The following is a 9,441-nucleotide window of genomic DNA, read 5'->3' on the forward strand; positions in this document are numbered from 1 at the left end:
TGTTCTGTGGTCTTCCTGAGTTGTGCTATTTGTTTCTAGTTCTTTTCACTGTTTATCTTGCTGCCCTATGTTTTAGGAAGAAATGACTTCTTACTGTCTGTGGGTGTTTACTTTCTTTATTATCTTAAGAATTTTCATGTAGGAATAGATTAGGAGAATATATATTTGTGCAAAGAACTTGGTGAGGGGAGCATGAACTAATTTTTAAATTGTTTGAAATCAGGGGACTGCTGGACTGGATCTTTTGGGGGTTTTCAAATTGTTCCTCAATTTAATTAGCCAAAGCCCTGAGTAGTATTTCTTTCTGATATAGATGTTGAAAACACATTAGCTTTACTAAATGTAAATAGCAAGGACTCTTAATATTGCTTGCAAAATCTAGAAATATCTGCAGGCTGTTGTGAACAATTCTGTCTCTTTATGGAGAGTTGTTTGGGCTTTTTAGAAACTCATTAAATTGATTGTGAGTGCCTGAGTGTTATCAGGAAAAGGAGCTTTAGAAAATGGTTTCAGAATGTGTCATTTTCTCCTTGGTTTAATCTGAGATAGTGTGTGGGCATGCTGATATTTTAAAAGGCTAAAAATGTACATAATGCTGTGCCTTCAAATATGAGATAGGATTGCAAACAGAGAAGAGTTTTCTTAAGTCTTCTGTCAGAAATTCTGCTTTTCTTCCAACTAATACTTCTTGGATTTTTAACAAGGAGTCTTTCATCCGTGTTTCATCTTCAATTTGTCGTTGAAATTAAGCAAAAACAAATTTTGAGAAGCCAGGTCAGCTTTCTCTCATTTTGATCTGAATACTGAATGTTTCATCAAGTAAAACCCTGTGTTTTCATTTTAACTAGTTCATTATTTTTTTTTTTTAATGAAATGATTTGTGGTAGAAGACTGCTCTTTGGTTTCAATATTAATATATAAGATGAACTACGTGGGTGTCATTTATTTTCAGTAGTAAATAAGTGCTTAACCGATTCTTTGCCCTTAGCAGAATTTAATTGACTCCTTTAGAATTTGGCTGTGCAGGTTCAAACAGTATTTGATGTGTGTGGATGTAAAATAAAAATTACCTCTTGTGTTATTAAAAGCTCTTCTCGTGGTGTCCTGTGGTCAGAATCGGGGAATGTTGTGTAGTTGGTTTCAAAATCCCATCATTAGGTTAATCATTAATTATTCTTTTTTCCAGGAAATTCTGCTTAGGTTATTTCAGAATTTGAATTTGCTAGAATTCTTGTTTTGAATCTTTTATTGTGTGTGTGTCACTTTAACCTTAAAAAGGGGTTAATGTAGCAGATTAGGTACCTTTTCTGTTTGTATTGTGGCTTCTTCAATTTCTCATAAACTATTTGGTAGCTAAAATGTTGAAAGCAGTTTGGGAACAAAATGTCTGCTTCAACCATGACAAAATTGGCCACAATTTGCCGATTGGGCTGATAACAAAAGCCAGCAACACAAAATAGGTAGAAAAACAGTTTGTTCGGTGATGTGAGACCACTGCAGGTCTTTTTGCATGTTATTTTTTTCATTCTGCTGTTTATGTTGTGCCGGCATAACGTGGAGAGAGATTTTTGCTCACCCATGATTTTGATTAACCATTTCATCCAGAGGATTTCTTTGAAAAACTTCAGAGAACAAGCTGCTTGCCTAGCATCTGAGACCCATTTGAGTTAAAATCCAGCTTTGCATCTCCACCCCAGGTTTCATCCCAGCTCAACTGCTTGGAAAGTATCTCAAGGCTCAGAATTGGATGTTTTCAAGAAACTCCTCAATTTCCCTTTTTTCAAGACTTCAACATGGAAATATATGGCTGGGACTGCAGTTTTGCAAGTGTAAAACAAAAACATGAAAGTTTGCAGCTTAAAAAAAGTAGTTCTCTACCTGAGCCTACAGTGGACCAAAGTTTTAACGACTCAAAGTACCCGTTGCCTCTCGTGTGGCTGTTACAGTTTGTAAACAAATATTAATGTTTGACATGAGACAATGCATTTTTTCAAGTGATAGGATGAGATAACAGGACCGTCTCTCTCCTCCCTGTTGTTTTGAATTCTCATGCCTTGACTGTGTGTCTGATGCTCTTTCTTTTTTTTTTCTTTTTCTTTTTTTGTCTGAAAAATCAGATACTCCAGGGCAATAATTAGGATGAGGTTTATGTTTCTACTTATCTAATCTTTGTTTTCACAAATAAATACAAATAACTCAAACTGAAACTTGATGGCTTTGGTGATAATAAAATAGCAGCCACGGGGAAATTTTCTTCATTTTAATGTTCTTTCACAACCCACATTCAGTTTCGGTAGGAAAATTATTAACCTTTTCAAGAGCATGCTAAAACATAGGTTCACAATAGACGCCTGAGTATGATTTGCAGGTTTTGGTTCTATTTTGAGATTTTTGGGTGTGCAGAGTTTTTTTTCTTTTTCTTTCTTTCTTTCTTTCTTTTTTAAATGGCTTTCTTTGACAGCGATAGTCATGACTTGGAGTCATTTCGTTGGTGTCTTTCCAGTGTGGGCACATTGAGAGCGTTTGTATTTTTTTTTCTATGATGAGGAGGGAAGATTCCTGTTTCCTATCCTCTTACTATTTCGTGCTATGAAAGAGGAAATGTTCTTGAGTCTCATTGTTTTTCCTCATTTGAATTCTTGGGTGGACATTGTGAGTTTCTGGCCCCCATAAAAAAAAAATGCATTTGAGCCACATTCAGGGAGGGCAGATGGCCCTGGTTTAGGGGTCCTACTTGACTCCTGTCTGCCTTGGGTGGCCTCATGTCCATGCCCTTCAAACCAAAACAAGGCTGGCCAGTTTGGGTTTGTGGTCCTGAAGGGGTGCCCAGCCACCGGCTTGGATGGAAGGCCTGGGATGGTGGGGTCTGCCTAGCTGACTGCTGTTAGCTTTGGAAGGCGCGTGGGGTGCGGTGAGCATGATCTGGTCTTGAAACACACAAAGGGCAGAACGTGGGACAGCAGGCACGGATGTGGGGGATGCTCTCGGAGGCCAGTTTCCATTTTAGGCGTCTCTTCTCCACGTCTGGCTGGGACAGCCGTGCCCGCCTGGAGGGCCCCGGACGGGGCGCTGTCCTCCGCCTGCGTGTGGCGAGGCTGTGCCTCGGGACTCACGGTCCCTTTCTCTCCTGCAGCCCCCCTCTTTGTAAGTCCCCACCCTTGCCCAGTGCCCTACCCTACCTGTTCCCAGCACCCCTGCAAAGTGGGAATGGGAACGGCAGGGCCTTCCCTTGGTTTGTATCCAAGGCTGCCACTTTCGGCGTTGTAGCCTGGGGCTGTGTTTTTCTTCTTCTTCTTCTCATACTTCCTGTATGAGGTTAGTTTTTTTAAAATGATAAACAAACTATTTTTTTAAAACTTTTTTTTTTTGACCTGGTCATGTGTTGCCATCTACCTATCCGGCTGTGAGCCTTCAGCTGTCAGCCCCCTACCTGTTCACCACCGGGCGTGAGCGGGGCTCCAAAGCAGAGGGGGTCTGTGCTCCCCTCTCCTCTCAGAGTGGCAGTCAGGTAAAGGCATGCTCTAGTCTCCTATTTGAGAGCAACACCAATAGACATCATGGCTCAAGGATTCTCCCCAGGCAGAGAGCGTGGGGGAGAGGAAGGCTATGTGTGGGAGGAGAGGGCTTGGCCAGGAAAGAGATGTGATGTGGTGGGGGATTCCCGGGTACAGGTGTAGAATCCCACGGTGTCAGTCCCACGCTCTGCAGATGCACAGCGTCTGGGAAAGAGAATTATGGAATGAGCTGTGCCGGCCCTTCTTCCCAGGTCACCCCAGACCGTGCTGCCAGTCTCAGCTGGCTTCGGGGCTGCCGGTTCTCTCCTCCCACTGCAGCGTCTCAGGGCAGAGCCATCCAGTGAGAAGCCTGGGGACAGCTGACCAAACAGAGAGCATCAGTAGCCAGCTGACCTGCCATGGTCATGGTCGTGGTCACGAGCCCACAGCCCAGTGTCACTTGCCATTGGTGACACGCGGGTGTGTGTCACAATCACTTGGGCACTTGTGAAAAGAGACATCCCTGGGTCCTATTGCCAGAGTTTCTGATTTAGAAGGTCTAGGGCACACCCTGAAAATCTGCATTTATGAAAATTCTCAGATGATACTGTTGGTCCAGAGGTCCATATTGAGGACCATTAATTAGGGCCATGGGCCAAGGGTGATTGGAAAACCTAAAGGCCTAAAGACTGTCTCTATTTTCCCCTTTAATGCTGAGATTCCCTTCATACGTTTTAGTCCAACTTTAGAGGTAAGACCAGCCTTACAGAAAGACCTTTGCATCCCTTCGTAACAATATAGCAAGGTTACCTGTAACTTTGACCTTTTACAATGTCAACCAGACTATAGATCTGCTAAAATGTTTTTGAGGTTTAATTCTTTGAAAAGAGGACTTTTTTATGGATAGAGAAGGTGACCAAGGGGAGGGGGATTGACTAAACCAGGAAATAATTGAGTGAGGCCCTGTCCTTGGGCTGCCCACCCTTGTCTCCATTTGTGGAAACCTTTAGTATTAACAGAGGGAGGTATTTTGTGGGTCCCTTTTGGTACCAAAAGATGGACAAATTTCCGAGATCCTCGGGGCTCAGGGTGAATCACCCATGAACTCCTGTTCATCCTAGAAGGTGGAGGAGCGTCACGATCAGGATGCTGGACTGGAGGCTGAGTGCTATCAGGTACCAGCTGGTGGCTGAACTTCCCCTGCCTCCCAGGTGAGAAAGATGCTCTTGCAGCAGCAGTCTGAGAGGGCAGATGCTCACAGACAGCACACATCCAGACTAGTATCTGGGATGAGCTCAACAAACAATGAACTACAGGATGCTGCTTGTTTTGGGGGCAGCCCTGGGACAGGCTCGCACTCTGCTGATGGCTTTGTTAAAGGCTGAGACTTCCTGAACCATGGGTAGGTCTGTAATGATGCATGGAACACTTCGCAAAAACTGCTTCTTGGGGAGGTCCCCTCAGAAAAGGTTCTATGTCTGCTCGGGGTTATGTGGCTTTTGTTCTAAAAACGGGGCCCTCCCCAGAAACAAGGGGAGGGGGCCTCTCAAGGGTGGCTCCTCTTTCCCCTGCCCTGACATCTCTCGTAGCACAAAAGCTGAATCATTGACACAGGGGATCCATATTACTTATCCTTAAAATTAGTCTGCGAGAAACAATGATGTCTGCTGAGCGTGTCCTCTAGCTTTTCATTTTCTGAGAGCATGCACCTTGGCATTGCCAAGCTTGCCACACCCTCCTGGCAACAGTTTCAAAAGCTCAAAAAAGTTGGCTTCCAACCCCATCCGAATCCGATATGAATCAACACGAACAGGATGTGAGCGCCTGGCCCATCGTTTTCCCAGGAGCTGATGGAGCCCTCGATGGCTCGAGTGTGTGTTTTGCACGTGGGTGGCTGGGGCTCTGGCCTAGGGTTTTGGCACTGGGGTTTCGGCACTGTCAGGGATGTTACAGCAAGTTGAAGTGTGTGCTCTTTGCTTCCCCATTTCCCTGCCCAGGTATTTGTTGTTGTTTAGTTGCTAAGTCCTGTCCCACTCTCTCTGCTGGCTCAACGGTAATGAATCGGCCTCCAATGAATGAGACTCAGGAGATGCAGGTTTGATCCTTAGGTTGAGAAGATCCCCTGAGGGAGAAAATGGCAACCCACTCCAGTATTCCTGCTCTATTCCTACCACCTGGGAAGTAGAAGCTTGGATGGAATTGAGGGGAAATGCCCTGACCTGTGACCCATCCAGTTGGGGTGGATGTCTGAGCTCTGTCTCTCTCCACTTCTCAGTTTCCCAGGCTGAGGACTCTTCTCTGCCATAAGGAGCCAAAAGGGTGTAATCTGGGACCTGGCTTGGGGAGCATCCAGGGAATTGCCTGGGCTGCATCTCAGGTCCCTGATGAGGACTCGTATTCACAGTGTGATGTACAGATTTGAGGAAAAGTGGAGCTGTGTACCCACAGTGGGGCGAGCACATGTCCCCGGAATGGAGTTTCTCTAGAATATCCCAATGCAAAAGAAGTGCTGTGGTCTCTGCCGCATCCCAGTGTATGCTGGCATATGAGAAGCCATCTGTGTGGTCAGCTCTGAATTAAGGGCAAATTTTAGAGTCCCTGGATGTAAAATCTTAAGTTTCTTCAGTGATAACTGGACAGCCCGGTCAATGTGGCATCACTCAGGATTTGATTTATGCATGCAAAAACTCCCACACCAGCTAGATCAGGTTTTACAGTGAAAAGCTAGAATTCAGAATCTAGGGATGAAGGTAGAAGAGACCCAGGTCTCATTCCTAGCAAAGTCTTTTCCAGAGTGACCCTGAAAAGACTGCCAACTTCCTCACTCTGTATATCTGTAAAATGTAGGTTGACCAGATGACACCTTCCTCCGCGTTTCCCCCCCCCTCCCCCACCCTTTGTTATTTTGGTCCAAGTCCACATGGTCAAGTGATGCATACCAAATCCTGCCTGGGCTCTTGCACTTTGGTTTTTCCTTCCCACTCAGAACTGGAGAGGAGCATAGGTTCCTTAGCTGCCTCTCTATTTCAAACTAGAGGAACCAGGTCGCCCCTTCCACCCATGTCAGCTACTGATGCGTGTCTTAGTTCCTGTTTCTCTTTGCCCACCCAGGAAGGCACTGCATATAAAATCTTGGGCCCAGATTCAGATATTAAGTCACATTAGAAAATGCTAGCTCATTGAACACACAGTAGGAAACTGGTATTCCCAACAGGCTCAGGTGGGCAGCGTTCTCCCCAGGATGTTAACAAGCACACAGCCAGGTTCATCATCACTCAGAAAGGTCACTAGCGAAGGAGGCTTATGAGAGAGAGAAAAAAAAGGCTGCAGGAGTTTGTGTGATTCAGTGAATTTGTATGTGGGGGACCTTAGAGGGAAAATATTGAGGAAAAGCAATACAGAGTTCCAAGAAATAGACTGTCACAATTGCCCTGTGAGTCAGGACAGCAAGGACTCAGTCTAAGTAAAGCTCTGCTCTCTGTTGCCCAGTGGAACCCTGTCGGCAGAGGTTCCAGTGGAAGAGGGGTTCCACTCCAGATATGTTTGGGAAGCACACAAGAAATTAATTTAAATGGCTTTCTTTATTTCCTAACTTCTCAGGGTCTTCTGCATGTTACTGTGCATTGTGAATGAGTCTTTTCCAGAAGGATGGAGCTTTTCCAAAATTATGCCACTCCCCCTGCTCCCAACCTTTTTTGCAGAAAGTTTTGTGCCATTAACAAAAGTCAGGAAAGGGAGAGGGGCCCGGGCAGCTGGCTTTCCGAGTGGACTCAGGGTCGCATCCAGGAAAGATGGCACGTGGAAGGGATGACAGGGTGTGCAAGGAAGTTCTGAGCAGTCCTGGGCACAGAGCATCCCCTCTCTGACCATCAGTGGTGGCTGGTCAGAGAATGCGATGGGGAGGAGTGGGCAGGTGTGGGTATGACTTTGCTCCCAAGACAGTGCTGTCTCCAGTTCTCTCTTCCTCCTCCAAGGTCTGAGCAGCAGATTGAAGTGCAAAGCCCATTTTTGGGGAGAGGTTGGACCGTTTGTATTCATGAATCAAGCCATCCCTCTATCTGTCTCTGAACCTGTTCTTTCACTTGTTTGGGAGAATTAAGGGTGAGTCTCCACAATGTGCTGCTTGGGAGCCAAACCATACCAGCCTCAAGTGGACAAAGCAGTTTGCAATAGAATCATAGTCTCTGGAGTTGTCTTCAGCCCTGTGCTGTCCTTCAGGGTCTTTGCTTGGACAAGACCCCCCACCTTTACCATCTCTCCTTCCTCCTACCTCACTGAGGCTGCTCGGTACAAGCTTGTGTGCTCACAATGCTGTGAGGTCCCTGGGAGACCAGCTCTCTTGAATGGGAAGAGAGGGGACCAGAAGTTCAGACACCATCCTCCGCATCCACCTGCATCCAACTACAATTCCATGGTGACTTCTTTTAAGTCTCTTTGGACCCCTGAGGAGAGGCTCTCAGAGTATCACCTGGGCCAACACCAGGGTTGTCCAGGGAGTCCTATCTGACTTCAGCTAGACCAACAAGGGCACATAGAGGTAGTGCCATGGTGTGCCCCAGACTTAGACCTGGACCCGGAGGAGGCAGAATTGACTTCAACTTTTCAGTAAACAGGCAGTGGGCTTCTGGGAACATTTGCCTTTACAGCCTCTTTCTGAATTATTTTTGAACAGATGCCCCGCCCACCCCCATCCCCACCGCAGTTTTTGTTGATTATCACCATTTGAATAGACGCTGATAAATTTGATTCCCCATCTCGCTGTGGCATTTACAATCTGTCTTTCCCTTTTCGGTTTCCATGTACTGGAGTGACTGTGTCTCAATGCGGTTGGCAGTGACCTGTGTTTTTCGTGCATGTTTTTGTTTCAGAATAACTGGGAGATGAAACAGGAAACTTTATGACACACTTGCTTGAAAATGACACAGGACTCAGCCCCTCTGCATCACCTCTACCTGCTGCCCACAGCCGAGTGCGGGGGAAGGGCTGGCCCTGGGACCTGATTCCAACCGCCGTGGACTCGACGTTCAGTGTGATGTGTCTGCCATACTGTGGTCATGGGCTAGTCTGGTCGGTTTCCTATGTAGCTGGCCACTCTCGGTGTATCTTTGCCCCTTTTCCTTCATTAAAAGCATAACTAAAGAAAAATGGATTGTTTACTTATTGTTGCTGTTCATCTGCTAAGTTGTGTCTGACTCTTTGAGACCCCATGGGCTGTAGCACTCCAGGCTCCTCTGTCCTCCACGATCTCAATAGCTCTGTTTAAATCTCAATGTAAAGGAGACCAAATAATGTTTGAGATTCATTTCTCTAGGACCACAGAGAAACCATGTCATAACCACACAGCTCATTATGACAGCTTCTAGGAGAAGTGTGTGGAACTTGAATCACTTATTACTCAGTCTGGTCTGCCCTGCCTTTTCTTCTCTCCCTGGAAGCCCTCTCTTGAATCAGTACTGGCAAGTTGACACTTGAGAAAAATCCTGGGAGATATTTGGAAGTCTCTTCCCATACCCTCTCTGATCATGGCCTACAGACGGTGGCCCTGAATCATCACCAACCTTGAGCTTGCTACTGCAGACTTCTGTCTTCTCAGCTGCCCCTCTCCTTCCCTCTGCACATCAGCCACTCATTCACTGTTTCATGCCACAAGGGTTTTGGGGCTTCTCTGTGCCAGGTTCTGAAGACAAGGGTGAGGATGGGGTCAGTCGGCCTGGCCTTCCCAACACCTCTAGTCTACTTCTGCGTGAGCCTCTCTAGGCTTCACTCACCAAGTGTAGTGGGTGCCGGACAGTTCATTACAGACCATAGATGCCCAGATTTTTTTAACTCACCCTTCACATTGGAGCGCCTGGAATTGGCAGCTAAATATTCCTTAAAATGAGTAAACATCAGCACGTCCGTTCTGCTGGATCACACTCTCTTCCCCAGCTCTAGGTAGGACATTTCC

The 9,441-nt window shown here is 46.1% G+C and overlaps 1 long non-coding RNA gene across 1 annotated transcript in view; it reads left to right on the forward strand.

Annotated features, from left to right (window-relative positions):
* The window catches only part of LOC112577987, a 62,032-nt gene extending 53,393 nt beyond the window's left edge, over nt 1-8,639 (forward strand). The window contains exon 2 of the long non-coding RNA XR_003102121.1: nt 8,363-8,639. This is a non-coding gene — a long non-coding RNA (uncharacterized LOC112577987). The remainder of the gene's footprint in view (nt 1-8,362) is intronic.
* The last annotated feature ends 802 nt before the right edge of the window (nt 8,640-9,441 follow it).

Source organism: Bubalus bubalis, chromosome 12 (genome assembly GCF_019923935.1).
Source record: "Bubalus bubalis isolate 160015118507 breed Murrah chromosome 12, NDDB_SH_1, whole genome shotgun sequence".
Lineage (NCBI taxonomy): Eukaryota > Metazoa > Chordata > Mammalia > Artiodactyla > Bovidae > Bubalus > Bubalus bubalis.